The sequence below is a fragment of the Phyllopteryx taeniolatus genome, chromosome 11 (genome assembly GCF_024500385.1).
Source record: "Phyllopteryx taeniolatus isolate TA_2022b chromosome 11, UOR_Ptae_1.2, whole genome shotgun sequence".
In the NCBI taxonomy this organism is placed as follows: Eukaryota; Metazoa; Chordata; class Actinopteri; order Syngnathiformes; family Syngnathidae; genus Phyllopteryx; species Phyllopteryx taeniolatus.
In genome coordinates, this window is record NC_084512.1 from 23,300,708 (window position 1) to 23,322,516 (window position 21,809).

Consider the following 21,809-nt stretch of genomic DNA (forward strand, 5'->3'; position numbering starts at 1 on the left):
TAATTTGGCCAGCATTACCGTATTTTCCGGTAACCCTTTGTACCAAATATCAAGTTGAAACGATGCTTGGTCTTAAGCCATACCAGTGATGTCTCATATTTTTAAGAACAAAAATAAAAAAGAACCGCAATGAAGCAAATCTCTCAAGTATATTTTAATATGGACTGAAGTGAACTAATAACTACAGCTGTACGTCCTTGAGAGATCAGCGCCCCTGCATTGACTTGAAGGGCAGTTAGTTCTTTGATGGAAAAAACAAAAAAAAAACAAAAAAATGCTCCATGAGTTCAGAAGCGAACAACAATGAGCGTGAGTGGTGGCTTAAAGTACATTATGTGGGCAGCTGTGCAGCCACCCACTCAGGCTAAAGTATTTCTTACCGGCCGCGATGAACCTGCTCTGGAAACCATGCAAACGCCCACCCTTGAGCTTTGCGCTTCCAGTTCTCATTGTCAAATTAATTACAAACTAAACAATTGCTTTTTGACTATTTTCTCATGGCACAATATGAGCAATAGCACGTATCAGCACAATAGGCGCTAAAGGTTTTGGTTTCCGTGGCATCAATCTATCCATAGGCCACGTTTTAACCTGGGATACAGATTGAATTTGGCTTTGTGCAAATGAAAATCCCAAAGGGTCTTCTGAGTCAGATAAGTGTCAAGAGACATTTATTGTTCGTGATCTTTTTTTTTTCTATTTTTTCTTTTTTTTTACACTGACAGCATGTGTGATAATTAGAGGTCAGGGCCACCGAGTGAGTCAGTAAGGAAGATGGAAGGAAAGGGAAAGGAGGTCAGAAGAAGCCAAAAAGACGAGTGAGTAAATGCAGAGAGGAAAAAGGTCAACTAAAACAAGTGGCCAACTAAGTCGACATTAGGGGCATGCGAAGTAACTACAGATGTTTATCTGCTGTCTTGATGACGGTGAAAGCGGTGGAATTTGTTTTGTTTTTTTTACTAAGCCAACACAAGACAACCTCTGGGCTTGCTGAATGACTGTCAATGTGTTCTTGTGAAAATCAATCGTCACGTTAAGCCACATATTTGCTAATGAAACCAAAAAAAAAAGCTTTGAGCGGGGTTAAGCTTTGAGCTAATGCTTTCCTAGTGCGGCTAACCAGATCTAAGACACAAGTCAGAAGATAAATACAATTCATTTCGTACATTTGAATGACGTCACTAAAACACGAGTTATACTGTTCAAGTGAAAAAATACATGACTACATTAGAATTTTCCACTTTGGTTAGTGCAGTTGTCCAGGCTAGTCAACTACTTCGACTTTCTTTTACTTTTAGGAAATGATACCAATTTGCCTTCACTGAATATTTCTTAATCGAATAAAGTTTGGTTGCCTAGGCACATACTTTAGCAAGTATTCATCTAAGCATAAATCTTGTAAATTGTCCAAGGCTAAGGAACATTTCATAATACGCACAGTATATTAGTTGAAGTGCAAAATACAACTGCATATTTGTAGTCGCTACCTGGTGCCAGTTCAATTCACTACTGTGTGACGTTTATCCATGAGAAATAATCCTCGGCTGCCGAAAGGCTTTTAGCATGCTGTATGCTCGAACGCTGCAATTTCATGGATGTCCTGCAAAGGCAAAACGGGTCAATCTCGCTAATCAAAACCAAAAACATCATCCACCATTATTATGCCGACCCTGGACGGATGGCATTCATACTTACAGGCAATTTAAAGTCTAAAATAAACAAATGAAAGCTATTTGCTTATGCATTTCAACTACATGGAAATGTATACCTGCAATGACTTCTTTTGACATCCGGTGACTAACAAGGCAGACACCACCTGTAAAATTAAAAGGGTGAGCTTGTCAACACACATTTGCACCCTCTTAAAGGGACGCTTGCTGCTGTTTACCAATAATATGTGCCATGTAGTCGGCAATCAGCGGCGTGTGAGTGAGTGCACTTACTCGAGCATCCAATATGTAATTCAAAAGCCCCCCAGGCTATAGAAGCCCACACGGAGGAACGTAATGAAAATGTTCCCTTTTTACCCGGGTTTGCCTTCCTTTTCCCCTCTTCAGTCCACTCCCTGGCAACACAATTTGACAGCAGGTTTTTTTTCCTTTTATCACCAAAAGGCACCCCGAGATACACATACACATATATATATATATATATATATATATATATATATATACACACACACATATATATATTTATATATATACACACATATATATACACATATATATGTATATATACACACATATATATACACGTTTATACATATATACATATATGTATATATATATATATATATATATGTATATATATATATATATATATATATATATATATATATATATATATATATATATATATATACATATATATATACATAGTTTCCCTTCCCACATGCTTTAAATACATTCCATTGAAATTAATGGAAATGCCAATTTGTTCCACCACCCCAAAAAACACCAACAACAAAAAAATGGTAAGATTTTTAATTAGAAAAATAGCACTCTACAGTTTTGGACTTTATAAAAAACATACTGTAATAAAATAATGAAGTAGAATGTGAAGAATTAAACATTTTGCGCATCATGATTTCATGCATTCATCGTGCGGCTCCTGGTGTGTGTGCAAACATATATACACAAAGAAGCCAATCACAACTGCTCAGAAAGCTGTAGTAATATTAGTAATTTTTTACAGAGGATAAAGAATATATGCGTGTCTATTGTTACAATTTCTGTCTACAACATGTTTCTGCACTGCTTACCTACAAATATCTGTTGCTTAAAGAGTTATAGAACCACAATATTGATGCTAGTTTCATTAGCCCGTCTATGACATTTAACAGTAAGCTAGACTTTTGTCAGACAACGTTCAAATACACAACACGTAATTCTCTTTTACGTTCTCTGCAGCCATCCAGTGCTCACAACTCATATTTTTGCTCAGAACAACCCAGGGAAAAGAAAATAACAGCAGAGCATACGGTATGTTTCTCAAAAAGTCAGATGACTCATAAGTATAGTTAGAAGTTACAGTTAAAAAAAAAAAAAAAACATTTCTCCTTTTCTGGGGTAGCATCGAACAAAAAAAAAAAGACAAAGCGGAACATAGTAATCATTTTGAAGGTTGGTGAGATTGAGTTTTAGTGTGACTTCAGAGGTGTATTTTTCACAAAACCGATGTTTAAATTGCAATAGAATTCAATTTAGGTGTTACACATCTTTTGTTCCCACAAGGGTAGAAGCATAACAAAGATTGCCAATTGTGAATAGGATTGACTTATTAAGATTGTTGACTCGACCATTTTCCGAAGAGACAGGGAATGAACTATCACTTTCGAGGCACCACACACCGCAGGATAACCACTCGGGATCATCTTCCAGAGACACCCGAAAATCAGGCCTGTGCTGACTTTGATCATAAGGCCAGAGCAATGCTGAAATGACCAACGACTGTGTACCCCGTTTAAGGTCACTGATCGATGTCAGAGGGTTGCACACACACCAGTCAATAGATACCGCATTCGAATTCACAAGATGAACGGATTTTTTCAATTGACTTTTCTTACACATCCAATGGCGTGTTGAGACACGCTGTACAACAGTAGCATTTTTATGAGATGCTTTTTTTCGCTCACCTTATCGTTCTTAATTCTATGACGCCCACTATACTTGTCTTATCTCTTTTGATGTCAATGCATTGTGTCTGCCATGACGGATAAGGAAATAAAGGACAAAGGGAGATGCTATCAGGAGATAAGAGAGAGATAATGATAAGGATGGAGCAGCTATCCAAAAAAAAGAAAAATGATGACTTGGCAAAAAAAAAGTGTTTCATTAAGAAAATGTGTTTCCCATCGGAAATAATTTCTTCTTCTTTTCCTTTGGGCTTGTCCCTTTAAGGGTCGCCACAGCGCGTCATCCTTTTCCATGTAAGCCTATCTCCTGCATCCTCCTCTCAAACATCAACTGCCCTCATGTCTTCCCTCACGACATCCACCAACCTTCTCTTTGGTCTTTGGTCTCCTCTAGCTCTTTTGCCTGGCAGCTCCATCCTCATCATCCTTCTACCAATATACTCACTCTCTCTCCTCTGGACCTGTCCAAACCATTGAAGTCTGCTCTCTCTAACTTTGTCTCCAAAACATCGAACCTTGGCTGTCCCTCTGATGAGCTCATTTCTAATTTTATCCAACCTGGACACTCCGAGAGCAAACCTCAACATCTTCATTTGCGCCACCTCCAGCTCTGGTTCCTGTTGTCTCTTCAGTGCCACTGTTTCTAATCCGTACATCATGGCTGGCCTCACCACTGTTTTAGAAACTTTGCCCTTCATCCTCCTGTCACATAACAAACCTGCTGACACCTTCCTCACCCGTTCCAACCTGCTTGGACCCGTTTCTTCACGTCCTGACCACATTCACCATTGCTCTGACGGTTGACCCCAAGCATTTAAAGTCCTCCACCCTTGCTATCTCTTCTCCCTGTAGCCTCACTCTTCCCCCACCACCCCTCTCATTCATGCACATGTATTCTGTTTTACTTCGGTTAATTTCATTCCTCTGCTTTCCAGTGCATGCCTCCATCTTTCTAACTGTTCCTCCAGCTGCTCCCTGCTTTCACTGCAGATCACAATGTCATCTGCAAACATCATGGTCCACGGGGATTCCAGTCTAACCTCATCTGTCAGCCTATCCATCACCACTGCAAACAGGAAGGAGCTCAGGGCTGATCCCTGATGGAGTCCCACCTCCACCTTAAATTCGTCTGTCACACCAACAACACACCTCACCGCTGTTCTGCTGCCCTCGTACATGTCCTGTATTATTCTCACATACTTCTCTGCCACTCCAGACTTACTCACTTCTCACTTCTGTCCTGAGTCTAGCCTCCACTACTCTTTCCCATAACTTCATTGTGTGGTTCATCAACTTTATTCCTCTATAGTTCCCACAGCTCTGCACATCACCCTTGTTCTTAAAAATGGGCACCAGCACACTTTTCCTCCATTCCTCAGGCATCTTCCCACGCGCTAGAATTCTATTGAACAAGCTGGTCAAAAACTCCACAGCCACCTCTCCTAGATGCTTCCATACCTCCACAGGAATGTCATCAGGACCAACTGCCTTTCCATTTTTCATTCTCTTTAATGCCTTTCTAACTTCCCCCTTACTAATCATTGCCACTTCCTGGTCCACCACACTTGCCTCTTCTACTCTCCCTTCTCTCTCCTTTTCCTCATTCATCAACTCCTCGACGTATTCTTTCCATCTATCTAGCACACTACTGGCATCCATCAATATATTTCCAGCTCTGTCCTTAATCACCCTAACCTGCTGCACATCCTTCCCATCTCTATCCCTCTGTCTGGCCAACCTGTATAGATCCTTTTCTCCTTCTTTCATGTCCAACCTGGCATACATGTCACCATATGCCTCTTGTTTGGCCTTGGCCACCTCTACCTTTGCACTATGTCGCATCCCAATGTCTTCCTTTCGCCTCTCCTCGATCCGCTCAGTGTCCCACTTCTCCTTAGCTAACCTTTTTCCTTGTATGATTTCCTGTACTGTGAGGTTCCACCACCAAGTCTCCTTCTCTCCTTTCCTGCCAGAAGATACACCAAGTACTCTCCTGCCTCTCTGATCACCTTGACTGCAGTGGTCTAGTCTTCTGGAAGCTCCTCCTGTCCACCGAGAGCCTGTCTCACCTCTTCCCGAAAAGCTGCACAACACTCGTCCTGTCTCAGCTTCCACCACATGGTTCTCTGCTCTGCCTTTGTCTTCCTAATCTTCCTCCCCACCACCAGAGTCATTTTACACACCAGCATCCTAAGCTGTCTAGCCACACTCTCCCCTACCACTACCATACAGTCGGTAACCTCCTTCAGATGACATCGTCTGCACAAGATGTAATCCACCTGCGTGCCTCTACCTCCGCTCTTGTAGGTCACCCTATGTTCCTGCCTCTTCTGGAAAAAAGTGTTCACTACAACCATTTACATCCTTTTTGCAAAGTCTAGCACCATCTGTCTCTCCAAGTTCCTTTCCTGGATGCCGTACTTACCCATCACTTCTTCATCATCCCTATTTCCTTCACCAACATGTCCATTACAATCCGCACCAATACAGTTTGCACTGGCTTGTGCCCCCCATAGGGCTGCATTCTCATCGGAAATAATTGAAACAGAAATAATCTGTTACACATTCATGATTTGTAGTTTTGTTTTGTCATCTTTTTGTTTTTTAAATCACACGAACAACCATATGGTCGGCAGACATACTTAAGTTGCCAGCAGTTATTACCAGCTCATTGTGTATTTATTGAAGGTACCCGCTCATGTTGTCTGTCGCCAGCAGTGACAATGATCCAGTCACGCATGGATCGCTGTGTCCTCTTCCGCACAGAGATTTCTCCATGCGAGACTGTCATTGCGCCGCATTTGAAGGGAATGAGAGGAGCCGCCTCGATTGGCGGCGAATGAGGTCTGCTGTGTTGACTCCCACAGCGGCGCAGACCGACCGCTTGCGTGCGTCTGCGAAATGACAAAAACCTGATCTAACCCGCTTCCACGCAGATTTACGCAGCCCGCTGGATTTATGACAGTCATGAAAACTCTTTAAACTGTTACCATTCTAAATCACTATGTCAAAATAAGTAAACCATGGTTACTATTAAGACACGAAAATAATAACACCATCTTAACTGTAGTGATCATTGGATACAAAGACCAAGTTCTTGTGACAAAAGTTTAAGAAGTTAACTACTTTAAAACCATTATAAAACGACTTTAATTTTAACACTATCTTAAAACCTTTTTAACTGTACAGGCATTTTTTGGGGAACTAACCTTCTTAACTCCCACACAAGTGTGAAAATAAGTTACATTTTTCTTCTCTCAACTCCCTTCGTTAACACTTCCACACTCCCAGAACTGAGGTCTCCCGGGGTATCATTATAAATGATCTCTTATCTTTGTTATATCAATTAGCAGACACGTTAAACCTGTTTTTTTTAGCTCCCTTGCCTCTCAACTCTGCTTCAGTTTACCTTCAACCTCAAAAAAAAAAACACAAAAAAAAAAGGCATTATACGCCTTTCACAAAAAAAAAAAAAAAAAAAAAAAAGCACACGGGAGATTTGCGTGCAGATGTTTATAATCCAGCTCTGCTCTGCACATACTGTATCACATGAGGCCTGATTTTCAGGTCATAATAGAGATGAAGTAAACTGTGCTTAAAACACAGTGTCGTTTTCACTTCTACGTTTAATGTAAAGGAATGGTGTGCATGGACTAACGGCCTTTCACGAAAATGCAACGAGGCCTTGAAGAAGGATTATTGAAGAAGAGTGTTCCGGTGAAGATGCAGAGGAGGGATACTTTTATATATTCCGATAGAAATCCCCTGGCAAGGTGAGAAGTGCTTAATCAAGAGATGAATGGGTTCAAGCCAGTGATGCTCATCAGGTTTCACGCTCGAAACAAAGCACGGCGACTCGTCTGAAGCAATAAAAGGCTCCTGTGATTGGAGCCCATGAATCCAAAGCATTCAAGCAACCTCGGCTGTGATTTCACTCGATTATAAGTACCGTATTTTCCGGACTATAAGTCGCTCCGGAGTATAAGTCGTCCCATTTTGGGGGGGAAATGTCTTTGATAAAATCCAACACCAACAACAGACATTTCATCTTGAAAGGCAATTTAAAATAAAAATAGAATAGAGAACAACAGGCTGAATAGGTGTACGGTATGCTAACGTAACACATTCAGCTAACGTTACATGACGCATATACAACGAACTGAGAACGTGCCTGGTATGTTAACGTAACATATGAACAGTTATTCGGATAACTATAGCATAAAGAACATGCTAACAAGTTTACCAAACCATCAGTGTCACTCCAAATCATATATAATAATGTGCTAATCATTTCACATATAAGTCGCTCCGGAGTATAAGTCTTGCTTCAGCAAGATGAAACAAAGCGAAGATCATTTCATCTTAGCTCGGCGCCATTGGAAAGCAGAAAGACCTTTGACCTTTTCTTTGTACTCATTCAAAGACAGTTGTACACTTCACTGTATTTTGTCCTGATCTTGAAAGGGATATTGTGTTTATCTGTACCTAGTTTTCACGGTGTTAGATGACTGCACATGGTGTCTGATGGTAACAATCTGCAAATAACGTGAACCTGTCTTAGAATTTCTCACCTGTTTATTGAACCGAGGGACAGGTACAAGTGCACACTTCGTCGTCACTACTAAGACAATTCAGCGCACTCGTCGAATGACGAGGACGCACTAGTAGAACAGCAGTGTCCTTGTAGTAATGTTTTGTCCAGTAATATTGCCACTTTTTTCCTACGAGTATGCAATTACATCTTACCAATAAACTACTGTGCTGCACTAGTAACACTACTAGGCCCAAGTATTAGGCTAGTAGCCTCCTTGACCCTACTAGTACCACCAAAATGCCCAATAGTAGTTTTTCCTCACAGTAGTTGTCCTACTAGTGCCACTATACTTACCTAAAACATGACATGTATAGTGTTCAAAGGTTCAAGGCAAAATTCAATCTGGGATTTTTTCAGACGACACTTTGAGAAAGCCTGATCGAAAGCACAACAATGCTGACAGTGCATTTCATACAAATATGATTTCTGTTCAACATAACGTTTTTTGTTGTTGTTGTTTTTGGGGGGGGTTTTTTACGACTAACGAAAGATAAACGGAGAGTTGTGGGTCTCCGGTGCCACCGCCTTGCCACGGCGTTACGGCCCATTGGCGGACTTTTTTTGTGCTGCTTGCGGATGTTATTACAGCCCTGAAATATGAGTGCACACGTGTGCTTTTTGAGATATGAGCCGTGCGCTGTCCACACATCCGTTGCGAATGCATCTCGCACACCGCTCAAAGGGGCCCCACAGTTTGCACTAGATATTTTAAAATGGGATAGCGCAGTTGGTGGGGCTGGGGCTATAAAGAGATGCTTCCGAAACCCACAGAGGTGAGGGGAGGATACAGGATTTTATATATACTGTATTTATGTTGTGCCCAATCTGTCCATCTTGGCAATTTGTAACAAGGTAGACTATCCCAGCTTGACAGTAATGTCTCAGCGAACCCAATCGAGAGTCAAAGTCTAAAGCCAAACAGGTCCCTGACTGTCAAGGGAATGGTCAAGAATGATGTGAGGAGCCCCCCCCCCCCCCCCACCCCTTAAATATTTACCAAGTAGACCCTGGACGAGCTGTTTCATGATGCCAAGAGGTTTGCTTAAGTCCAAGAGCGTCAGCAGATGTCAGGATGAATCATCGAAGGCATATGAATAAATCATAGCCAAGCAATGCTTCAAAAAAGAAAAAAATCTCTCCCCTGTCCGATTCAGTATGTCTCCGGGATGTCCCACACACGTCCGCGCACCAAGGACACTCCTGAAAATACATAGTCTCTCTCTCTCGCTCTCTCACACACACACATACAACACACACACACACGGAAACTTCACAAAAGCATCAATACCTGATTGGAGTTTGGTTCATGACACCACATCACGGCTTGAATATAATGCACGCCCCTGTAAGGAGAAAACATAAAACAAATTGTGTTAAAAGCATGTTGTTAACCTTTTTGCAGCTATACTTGAAAGCGTGAATGTTGTGAAAGACATGGTCAAAGACAAGTGCAATGAATCGCACCAAGCATCTGAGACTTTCCAATAGAGAGGAAGACAACCAAGTAGTATTTTTAAACTCATGGACAGTGCTCCCCCGCTATAATGCTTCTTTTCGATTTTTTTTTTTGATGGGTTTTTACAGCAAAGTAGTATTCCTTATTTTCAGACCCAGGGGATCACAGTTTAAAAAAAGAAATATTTGAAAACAAAAAAAAGAAGAAGAAAGCAAGAACACTGCGAAAACCCTTACAATAAACAAAACAAAAAACAGAAGGAACAAACAATATTTATTCTAATAACAAATCATGAGTATCGTTTGTTTGATGGCGGCACGGTGGGCGTCTGCCTCACAGTTCTGAGGACCCGGGTTCAATCCCCGGCCCCGCCTGTGTGGAGTTTGCATGTTCCCCCCGTGCCTGCGTGGGTTTTCTCCGGGCACTCCGGTTTCCTCCCACATCCCATAAACATGCACGGTAGGTTAATTGACAACTCAAAATTGCCCATAGGTATGAATGTGAGTGCGAACGGTTGTTTGTTTATATGTGCCCTGCGAGTGGCTGGCAACCAGTTCAGGGTGTACCCCGCCTTCTGCCCGATGATCGCTGGGATCGGCTCCGGCACGCCCGCGACCCAAGTGAGGAGAAGCGGCTCACAAAATGGATGGATGGAGGTTTGTTTGATGAGAGTTCTTAGGGGTGAATGTGAGGTATCGCAAAAAGTGCCTGAATGAAAGTGACATTTTTGGATTTGGGCTCAACATCTATTTCCATCTGTGACTCACTTGTTTGCAGCACACGAGGGCTGTTTTGCACGCATGGAGCAATAATGATTTTGTTTCTATCTTTTTGTTTCTCGAGGCTGGTGTTTTTTGTGCGTGAAAGCGCCAGAGTGACAGAATCGCTTGTTAAGTCAGAATCGCTGCACGCGGCCCAACAATGTAATACGTCAATAATTAGGATGATTGTTCTCACCACCAAAACCACACCACCTGGAAGCACCAAAGCAATTTGTGCTCACTGTAAAGCGTACGGTGTCTGGTCATAATGCCATCCGGCGCTATTTACGGCGGCGATCGATGGAGTGACAAGCACCGCAAAAGGTTTGTCAAATAGTCAATGGCCTGTTTAGCGAAAGATTTGCGAGGAGCGCATATAAAAAGAGCCGATTGAAAGCTCCACAGTTCCTTTTTACAGCATCGCAAAGAAAATTTGGTCGCCAATTGATCTGTCCCATCCTGGTGTTCCATGGGAAATCTCTCGAATGAGACCGCCCGTCCAGTCTCGCAGAGAGGCACCTATAAATTGGATCAGAAAGTCTGCCAAGTGGCTGACTGCACATAAACTGCATGAATTAATCCCGTTTCAAGCCTGATTTCGAGTCTCACTTTTGTATTGGGGGTTGACACCAAGTCTGTCTAACTCCCTTTCAGGGAGACCGCTAAAGAGTTCTTCTTAAAGCATAGCATCGCGACAGAACGATCAGTTACCACTGCACTTACTGTCTTCGATTTGATTGTTTTATATTTATGGCCTGGAGGTGTTTTTCATTCAAATATTTACTGTAATTATGACTTCACTACTGCGTTAGCGTAGGTTAGTGAGAGACTGTGTTGAGTTCCTTATGCACTTATGCACAAATTGAGGTAACGTCGCCGCCGTAGGAATAGAACTCCATCGTAAAGCGAAGACCCCCTGAAGTTGTGTGAACATTTCTTTCAAAGTCATCCGACTTCCGGAAAATGTGTGTCAGAAGTGGGACGGCCAAGTTTGAAGGATCCTCAGGACAGGCGATTCCTTAATGATAGAGTCCGGATAAAGTGGAAGCCATGATGTGCGCTGTCATGGTTGTACTGTATACATAATCCAACAATTTGTTGTCTTGATCAGTGTACAGATTTTACAACTCAATAGACCTGTGATCAAATTTGGATTGAGGGTTCAAGTAATCAGGCTTATGCACAATTGGTGTCTGACAAGGAATGCTAAACTCATGTACAGGTCAAAAGAACTTTGGGACAGGTAACTTCTTTCAGGTGAAGGTGGAAGAACTAGGATGATTAAAATGTGTTCACTACACCTCTTCAGAACACGGGCCTGCTTCTGTATTGTCATTAGGGTTACATGATCCAGCTAACGTGCCGAGTTCCGACAATGTACAACCCAGAAGACTCAGGTTCAGAGTATTAATAATCATAGCAGAGCTGCCCAAGATTCTCCGGCACCCGTAAAAAAAACACACAAAAAAAGACAAATGTCATGTATTGCACTCAACGTTAAATTCTAGTTGTCGACATTTCACGTCAATGGCACTGAAAAAGTGAATCCTCTTATTCATGCGACACGCTCCTGTCCGAAGAGGGATGAGTGGCCACGAGGCCATGGGTTGCACGGCCACGAGTTTTAAGAGACAGCAGAGTTACAACTGGATTTCCCAATCTCAGTCACTGTGCCTGCGCCCAAGAATCACGTTATCAAGGGTGTCATTTTCAGTATACTGCATATACTGTTGGAGTCCGTGTCTGTTATCTTTTAGTTTTGGGGATGAATGGAGGCGCGAACATTTCAGAGAAGCACAGTGACCTTTTTGTTAGTATTGTTGTTGAGTCAGTCCACAGACAGCAGAAATGTCATCGTCTTCTTCTTGCATCTTTTTGAGAGTTAACAACAATTCTAATACAGTGTGGGCACTCATGCCGTGGCTCTCAGTCGGTCCTTGTAGTGAGAGCACTTCAATCGTTAGCGTTGACTTGCTGTCACAGGTGATTTACTCGTACAATGCAAATTTGGATTGCAAACTAAAACTCCATACGGTCTATGTCCATCTTTTGTTGGCATTTATCAGTTTATAGTAGGACTCTTCATGAATCGATTACTGCAAAGTCATTCCCATCAGTAATTGAGGATTTATTTATTTTTTTCAGGGATTGTTACGTAAAGGAGTCCAGTCTACACCTAAAGTTGATCTACCTCGAAATAAAGGCATGAGAGCCTTATCCAAAAAGTCCATGAATGCCTGGATTGTGGAGACCATTCATCGCCAAAGACAAACAAATGTTAATGTGCACATGGAGACCCATAAGGAGACAACAATCAGCCACCAACAAACAAAATGCACACTCTCAGTCTAATTGCAATGCTTTGTCATGGTCTTCCTCACTAAATAGGATCAGAGGAAGAGAAATTCTGGTGAAATGATAAGGCTATGCTTCCAAATGAAAGGACACCGTTGCGGAATGACAAATCAACTATCCCCTTTATTGATTATAAAGAATGTGTTCAAAACTTATTAATGAGGTAACATGGGAGTGCACTACCTGGAGATGCAACCAGGTGAGGCACAAAAGTCCCGTATTTTGCCAAACCAGCTTTTTCTAGTATTTAGGATGTAATATTATAGCTATGGGGGGGGGGGGGGGTTGAAACAAAACAAAAACACTCATAACACCCCTCCCCCACACCACATGATAATAAATAATAATACAATTCTCAAATTTGGCCCGATTGTTGGTATGCGTCTAACCAGCTTAAAGGAGGACAACATTACATCAGCTATGCGAAGTTGAGCCACATCCATCCAGACCTCTGATTGTTCATCGGTTAACTATCATTTTACCCCAAGATCGATTAGGGGAATTTAGGTACCAATAATACTTGAGGCAACATTATCATTATAACATTCACGTGACGGTAGGACGTCACGCCATTTAGAGCAATCTTCTAAGGACCTTGCCAAATCTCAATCTGATCCATTCTCACGATTAGTGCAGGGCATCGGAGTCTCAACCCACCTTATGCAGTTATCAACCCCTTCTTCCTGACATGTTAAGCCACTGAGAGCCAACCCAGTCACGTGCATATTAACACTGCCAGTGTAATCAAACAAAACAATCATTATCAGAAATTGCAGAGAGCAGTTCAGAAGATGTCTTTTACACCCACGCAGCCACATTGTGCTGAAAACATCTCCGAGCATTATTAAGGGTTGTCAATTTGTCTTCCACTAGAGAAATGTTCCGTGTCATGAAAATACAAACGTTTCAATTTGTGTGGAAAGTCCATCAAGAACAATATTTTCTTCCGTTACAGTAAGTGGATGCAGAAAGTAGAAAACTGCAGTCAAGCAAAACATGAAATAATAATCGTGTTCAGGAATAGGCCTAGTGGGGGGTGTATTCAGCTAAGTGTTTTTTGTTTTCCCTACTATAGCACAATTTTCTTTTCGCAAATACAACAAAGCTATTGTGGGAAAATTGGATCAAGGAGAGGAAATTACACTACAATTCCCAAAAGTACAATAAATTATCAAGATTAGAGGGTGAATGCAAGAACGATAAAGAAAACAACTGCTGCAAAAACAGTATAATGATCAAACTCATGTGAATAACTGGCGATATCGCTTTGAGGAAAATGTAGGAGGGGATTAGGACTCAGATCATTCAGCACAAATTCCAGCACCTTCCTCGTGCTTCGTTGGTGCTGCCACTTGGCAAATCGAACTGGTGGTTAAGGAGGCCCAAAAAACTCACCCGGATCCCAAGACCGGGCCTCCAAACCGCCTGTTCGTACCAGATTCTGCACGCTCTGACGTTCTTCAGTGTGCTCATACCTCCGAACTCACCTGTCATCCTGGCATCACCAGCACCATCCAGCCTTGTTCAAGACACCCGGGAGTTCGTCCAAGCCTGCTCCGTCTGTGCCCGAGGGAAGTCTTCACACCTGCCCCCAGCATTGCCTATCCCTAGCCGCCCTTGGTCCCGTATTGCTCTGGACTTCGTTACCGGTCTACCTCCCTCTGAAGGTAACTCTGTCTTTCTCACCATTGTCGATCGTTTTTCCAAATCTGTCCATTACATACCTCTCCCCGAGCTGCCATCCGCTTTCGAAACTACAGACCTCCTTGTCCAGCACGTCTTTAGACTTGCACGTAATTCCTGCCGCCAAGCCTGCCACCTGTCCACACCGCCGCTTGCCAACCCACCTAGGACCACCGCCATTACCTTTCATCAATAAACTATTCATCCTTTCACATCTGCCTCCGACTGCTCTTGGATCCAGCCATTCTCTATTCATGTCAATTACGTCCCAAAGACCCAATTGTGCTTGATCTCCATTTCATCCTCCAGTAATAAACAGTATTCATCACTGGCTGTATGCGATTGGGTCTCCATAAAAGGAGAAACAACAACAACAGGATTACGACGAATGATTGTTTTCTCCAGGCTGCTGTACTGGAATTGTTGGAAGCATTAACAATTAAGAATTGCTGGCATCCATTAATTGCAGTGTGAAACTAGTCACCAATTAGACTTCTGTGAAGGATGAACAATCAAGAGACTTGATGCTGGGAAATGAGTCGTAGCCTTCTGCTGACATACTGTAGCTCTGTTGATGGAGTTGAGAGATGTCTTGTGAGGATAAAAGCGTATTGTCTGGTCAATGCTGACGACACTCTCGCCGCCCCCACCACCTTGATGCTCAGGACAAGATTCCAACTGTGCTGCACTGCGCTGGATTCCCTTACGAGCTTGACAGAGCGGAGGCGTCTCATTGTTTAGCACTTCAAAAGGAAACGAGAGGGAGGCGAGCGTGTGAGAGGAGGAGAGAGACATGGAAATGTTCAACCCGGGAGAGGAAGTGAACATAAAACCATAGAAAACGGGGGAGTAGGCAGCGGCTCGTTCGGTTATGATTCAAGACCAGCAGAAGACCTGTGGTGGATGAAGTAGGGTGTAGTTTGGGATGAGTTGATGGAGATACATTTTCTCACTTACCTAGTTGGGCACATGACCCCCACCCCCTCCCCCCCCCGTCTCAGGTACAACCCCCTAAAACTGAATCCTTGATTGATTGGGTTTGAACGCTTGTATCCACCTAGGGCGCTATTAAATACTTCTTGTCATCATTATGCCCATGCAGGTGATTTGTCTAGTCCTCTGACTTCATGAAAACTGGTGTCAAAAGTGGGACGGTGAGCCGTGACCAGTCAGCGTCCAGTTTGAAGGACCACTGGGGCAGATAATTCCTTTTCGACAGACTCCAGAGAAAGTGGATACACTTAAACTAAGGTTAATAAAATGAGCACAAGAGGGGAGCACGCTGTCATTATGGTGTGATCTGGCTACCAGAATAACAAGATAGACTATTTGGTGTCATCATCTAGGTACAGATTATTCAAGCAAATAGACCCTTGGTTCAAATCTGAATTGCAAACCCTTAGAATTACTAACTATTGGTGCTCGATGTAGCACGGTTAGATGGTTACATTCCCAGTTTGAAGGACTCTCGGGAAGCGATACAAGTTCTCACATGTAAGGACAATTGGTTTCAGACTTTGGATGGTAAACTTTGAGGCAATCAGTGGCATGCCTAATTTAAAGGACCTTCTTGAGGGGTGGTCTATTGTGTGACAGACTCCAATGCAGAAACTAGGATACAGATTATTAATAAACCCATGTTCAAATGTGGATTGAGAATACAAGACCTCAGATTTACAGACAGTTGGTGTCAGAAGTTGGATGGTTACATTCCCAGTTTGAATGATCCTTGTGAAGCGGTGAAATAATCCAGAGAAGAAGAGAACAGTAGGATGCAGATTTATAAACCCAAAGGACGTAGGTTCTGATCTGGATTTTAGGTACAGTACAAATCCAGAGATTTATGGGCAATCGGTGTCACAAGTCGGATGGTCAACTTTTGAGGCTGTCAGTGGCACATCCAGTTTGAAGGACCCTCGGGAGAGAGTACCATTTGTGTGACAGACTCAAGAGAAGGGGAAAATGGGATGCAGACTTTTTGACCCAAAATACTCATGTTCAAATCCGGAGTGAGGATGCAAGACCTCAGATTTACTGACAATAGGTGTCAGAAGTGGAATGGTTAGGGTTTCATTTCTGGTTTGAAGGACCCTTTGGTCGGGAGGACTTATATGTGATAGACTCTAGATAAGGGAGGAAGCAGTGTGCAGATTTGCTGGTTCAAATCTGAATTAAGGGTACAAATCCTTAGATTTATGGACAATTGGTGCCAGAAGTGTATCAAACTGTGGGGCCAAGGTCCCTTCCAAAGATCCAAAGAGGGGGGTTTAAAAGACTATAAAGAAGTCTTTTTATTTAGTGTTTATTTGGTTGTATTTGTATTACACTGAAAAGCTTACGTTTAGAGATAAAAGAAATTCTCAGGTTCCCAAACCTTTTACAAGGAGCTCGAAACCTGTATTTTGTTTGGGATCCCTTCTTCTCTCACTATCCTAGCATGCATGGTCTCTGCATATTGTCGACTAGAAAGTCAATAAGAGTCAAAACCTACACCACAAAACAAGCAGGATATTAAGCATTGGAACATTGTAAACAGCAGTGCAGAAAAAGTCAAACCATTGGTGGAAGGGATATCAAAATGGTGAACGGGTTGCATTTATATCACGTCGTCCTACAAAGCGGCACTCAGGGCACTTGAAAATGCTCATTCGCTTGCACAATGATAACAGCAATTAGGGAAGGAGAATGTGGCACGGGGAATGAAACCGGCAACTTACTGAGACACCAGCTACCTGTAATATTTCCTTTCCTGGAATGGAGCCACAAACTAATACCAGCCACCATTACAGTGATCAATTATTTACGACAGATTTATTTATTTTCTTCTTAAAAAAGCCTGAGCACCAGGCGGTGCAAAGGATGATTGTTATTCTCCATAGTCTTTTTGGGTGGCCTCAACATGCCTGACGAATCAACAATTTTTAAAAGCCTTGTGAAAATGTATCTATTTTAGGGGCCCACAAAACTCACTCAACAAGACCCCCTGGAAATTTAGAAACAAAATTGCCAACGACACCAGTTTTAATGTTCGTTACAAAATTGGACGGAGATGCCTAACATAACACAACAGACAAAAAAAGGTCTCCGGAACCAATGGCCCGAATTGAACCATTTTGGTTTGAAGCAGCCATTTTGGGTCAATTCCACGTTTCATACCAACCCTCAATAGGGGAAAATCACAGTAAGTATATTACTGTCAAAACCCATGAAAATGATCACTTCAAAAATGCGATATAGCGGGGGAACAATGTATACAAGTTATTTTGAGAACGTGATTAGCGTACACTTATTTACAGAGCAGACAATGAATCACATTCTGATTCACCAATGACATTGTTATCTGATCACATGCAGCATTCGAACGCAGTCTTGCGAAGTTCCGACTTTCACGGATAGCTGTCATTCTCCAACTTGACAATATGATTCTCCACGCCGCTGGCGCACTCATGAGCATGAGTGTGAAGTATTAGGAAGGGGAGGAGGTAAGGGTGATGCATCCCTCGAGGCGCCCCCGTCCCATGTGCTAATCAGTGACTCTGACATGTTGTGTGTGTGTGTGTGATCAGTCAAGGAGGAAATAAATAACTGTGTCCTCCCGTCACAGTTAGCGACATTCAAGTCACCTCGACGCAGCTTCCTGGAAGGCTAGTCAAGACTCGAAACCTCGGCTCAGTAAAAAGGACACGTCACGGCTTTATCGGGGGAAATGAAGAACTTGCAGGGTGTGCGGACATCAGCCCTGTGTCGCTCGACTACGTTCCCAATTACCAGCCTGTTACCATGGTCTTGCCGCCCTCTCCATGAGAGGGTATTAATTAATCTATGTACTATTAAGAAAAGGACACTTCAAAAGGGTGTCTCGCATTGATATTTCATCCTTAATTACCGGCTTTTTTGGAAATATCACCGATACATGGCTTTTATTTGACACACCTGGCCTAATAGCATAATTTCCTCAGTCTTTTTTTTCACTTACATTCAAAATATCCATAAAAATACCAATGTGCTTGCTAAAAATTGTGTTTTTTCTTTTTGTCGATCTGGAAAGATTCTCAGTCATCCAATTGATGGTAATCCGCAAAGCGAGGAAAGCGAGCTTCTTGCTGGTTGAATTTGTTTTCGCTTGTTTTCCTAAACAATAGAAATGTTCAAAAATGGCTCGGGCAATGACGCTATTAGGCTAACGAGTTGCGTGGTTGACTCAATAAATGGCTAAAAGTGCATCAGCGACTTTGGCGCTCCTTGCCCACGTGTGAGGGCATCACAGTACCTTAATTGGTTCCTTTTTTTCACTCATGGCTAAAATTTGCCTTGCAACACAAGGGGGTGCAGACAAAAAAAAACAAAAAAACAAAAAACGACCAAGGGAAGAATCTTTACTCGAAAAAAAAGAATTTAAAAAAATTATAATTCGGGGCACTCGTAAACCAAGGTACCACCGTAGGTCAGTGTAAATGGTTTTGTTTTTGTAAATGCAGAATATAGAATATAGTCCAATCTTCTCCAAATTTAGCTGATACGCTACAACTCACACGCAACCTTAATGAGAACAAACGATTAAAAGAATGGATGGAAAATACAAAGACCTTTTGATGATCTTCAAAAATAGAACATACAAGGAATAATAATAATTGCTTTCTTCCTGGAGCCTCCTTTCATGTCTATCGCAGCCCTGCCACGTGGTCTTGTTTGCACCCTAAACCCTAAACGGCTTTCTGTTAAATCCTTACGCGTGACAACCGGAAGAAAACATTTACATTTTGTGCATTTTTCTCATTTGGAAGAGGCTTGCCTATTTGCTCTGCGAGATAAAGCGGCCGCAGCACACAAAGAAGCAGGTCACATCTAATCTGCGACATGCTCGCGTGCGTCCTATTGGCTTCATGTGTACAGTTAAGCTTGTTTTCTGTGTGTAATTGCAGTCTGCTCGAGGTAGCATTGTAATTTGGTAAATGAACCGTCCCAGTGAACAAGCCGCACGACGAGAACCTGAATCGTGAAATAGGTTTGTTGGATACTAAATGTAGAAGTTATTGCAATGCATTTGTATTCGTTTTTGACTACATTGAAGGAGTAGTAATAAAATCAAGAGTGCTGCAAATATCCATTCATGTTCTGTATTGCACATTTTCATGAGGGTCGCAGATGATCCGGAGCCTATCCCAGCTGAAATTCGGGCCAAAACCAGGGTACACCTCAGACTGTTTGCCAGCCAATCGCAGGGCAGCTATAGACAATCATTCTCACTTGTAACTCAATGTACCATTGAAACCAGAAACTTTCTTTTGATAAAGAGGCAGCTTAATGTGTTAGTCGGAGCCATCTTGTAGTCTGGATTCCCTGCACAGGCTCTGTACAATCTAACCTTGTTTACCTAGAAAGCCTTTAGTGTTTCCCAAATGTTTATTAAAATGAGATAGCAACTAGTTCCACAACATGAATTTAGTAATTGCCAGTCTTGTAACAGAGTACAAATATTTCATTACTGGACTTAAGTCAAATTTTCACACATCTGTACTTTACTTCGTTATCCATATTTCTGCCAACTTTCACTTTTATTCCACTACATTTTCTAAAGCAAAAAAAAAATAAATAAAAAATAAAAAATAAATATATATATATATATATTATATATATATATATATATTATATTATATATATATATATATATATAGATATAGATAAACCACTACTACCAGTGTTGGGCAAGAAAAATGAGGTGTCAAACTCGTTTTTGTCACGGGCCACATCGTAGTTATGACTTACCTCGGAGGGCCTCTACGACTGTGAACCCATATAAATGAAAGATTACCTCATATAGTGTAATTACATACATTATACACAACACATTGATGAATAACCAGTTTTCAAATCAAAAGCCTATAAAAACGTTTTTTAACTATTACATTTCTTTTCAAAGGGGGATTATTAATGAAAAACGCTTGCAAATATATCAATGGTATTACACTAGAACAAAAGTAGCAATTTTGATTTGGTTTCACGGGCCACATAAAATGATGTGGTGGGCTGGATCTGGCCCCCGGGCCTCCAGTTTGACACCTGTGTCCTAGAGGATGAACTGCCTCATGTACACCTAGAGTGACAGAAATATTAACACTCATGAACTCCCAAGATAACCTGGTAGTCTCTATTCATTTACATGAATCCAGTGTAGTCAAAACGTCAGTTTTCTTTTAGTTATCATGAGCTACACCCATATAGACATACGGTGGGTACGGAAAGTATTCAGACCCCCTTAAAATGTTCACTCTTTTTTTTTTATATTGCAGCCATTTGCTGAAATCATTTAAGTTAATTTTTTTCTCTCACAATTATGTACACACAGCACCCCATATTGACAGAAAAAAAAACAGAATTGTTTAAATTTTTGCGGATTTATTAAAAAAGAAAAACTGAAATATCACACAGCCATAAGTATTCAGACCCTTTGCTCAGTATTGAGTCGAAGCACCCTTTTGAGCTAATAGAGCCACGAGTCTTTTTGGGAATGATGCAACCAGTTTTGAACACCTGGATTTGGGGATCATCTGCCATTCCTCCTTGCAGATCCTCTCCAGTTCTGTCAGGTTGGATGGTGAACGTTGGTGGGCAGCCATTTTCAGGTCTTTCCAGAGATGCGGTTAAGATCATCGCCTGCTACCGTGGGGGACCGAGGTTCAAGACCCCGACTGGACCATCCGCCAATATCCCCCGGACTCACGTCTGTGGTGTCCTTGAGCAAGACACTGATACCCCGAAATGCTCCCCGGGCGCTTCAGCTGCCCCCTGCTCCAGTGTGTTCCACTAACATGTGTATGTGTTCACTGTGATGGGTTAAATGCAGAGAACAAGTGATTTTAACAAATGGCTGCAATGTAACAGAGTGAAAAAAATTAAGGGGGTCTGAAAACTTTCCAAACCCACTGTATGTGCATACGATAATACGGGTGGACATACAGTATATATGGATATATATTGCATGAATGAAAGTATGTCAGGATTTCAATGTTGCAATAATCAAGACCAAGCCAGTTCGAGCAATATCTAACCTTATAGTTACATTACATTTACACTTACTCAAGGTGACTTGAACTTCTGCCAAAGTTATTTTCTGTTAAGACACTTGAGGTACTTTATACAAGACCCCCACCGCCCATGAGTGTTGGAGCACCTTCACCTTAAAGCACCGCTGTGGAGATGTTCTCTCCAAGCTGGAAAACAGCCACCATTGATCATCGCTGCTCGGCAAGAGATAAGAAGAAACCCAATAGATTGCTTTAGTCTTTTTACTTTGACTTTGAGGTTTAATAGCCTCGGCTGTAATTA

At 42.0% G+C, this 21,809-nt stretch overlaps 1 protein-coding gene across 8 annotated transcripts in view; it reads right to left on the reverse strand.

Moving 5' to 3' along the window:
• The window catches only part of LOC133485627 (protocadherin-15-like), a 215,984-nt gene that overhangs the window by 173,999 nt on the left and 20,176 nt on the right, over positions 1–21,809 (reverse strand). For 4 of the 8 annotated variants that reach the window (XM_061789632.1, XM_061789630.1, XM_061789625.1 and 1 more), the window contains exon 2: positions 9,226–9,571. The gene's annotated coding sequence lies outside the window, so the exon portion shown is untranslated. Of the gene's footprint in view, positions 1–1,487; positions 1,601–1,768; positions 1,817–9,225; positions 9,572–21,809 lie in introns of all 8 variants that reach the window. The other 4 variants (XM_061789631.1, XM_061789624.1, XM_061789626.1 and 1 more) reach the window with 2 other exon arrangements.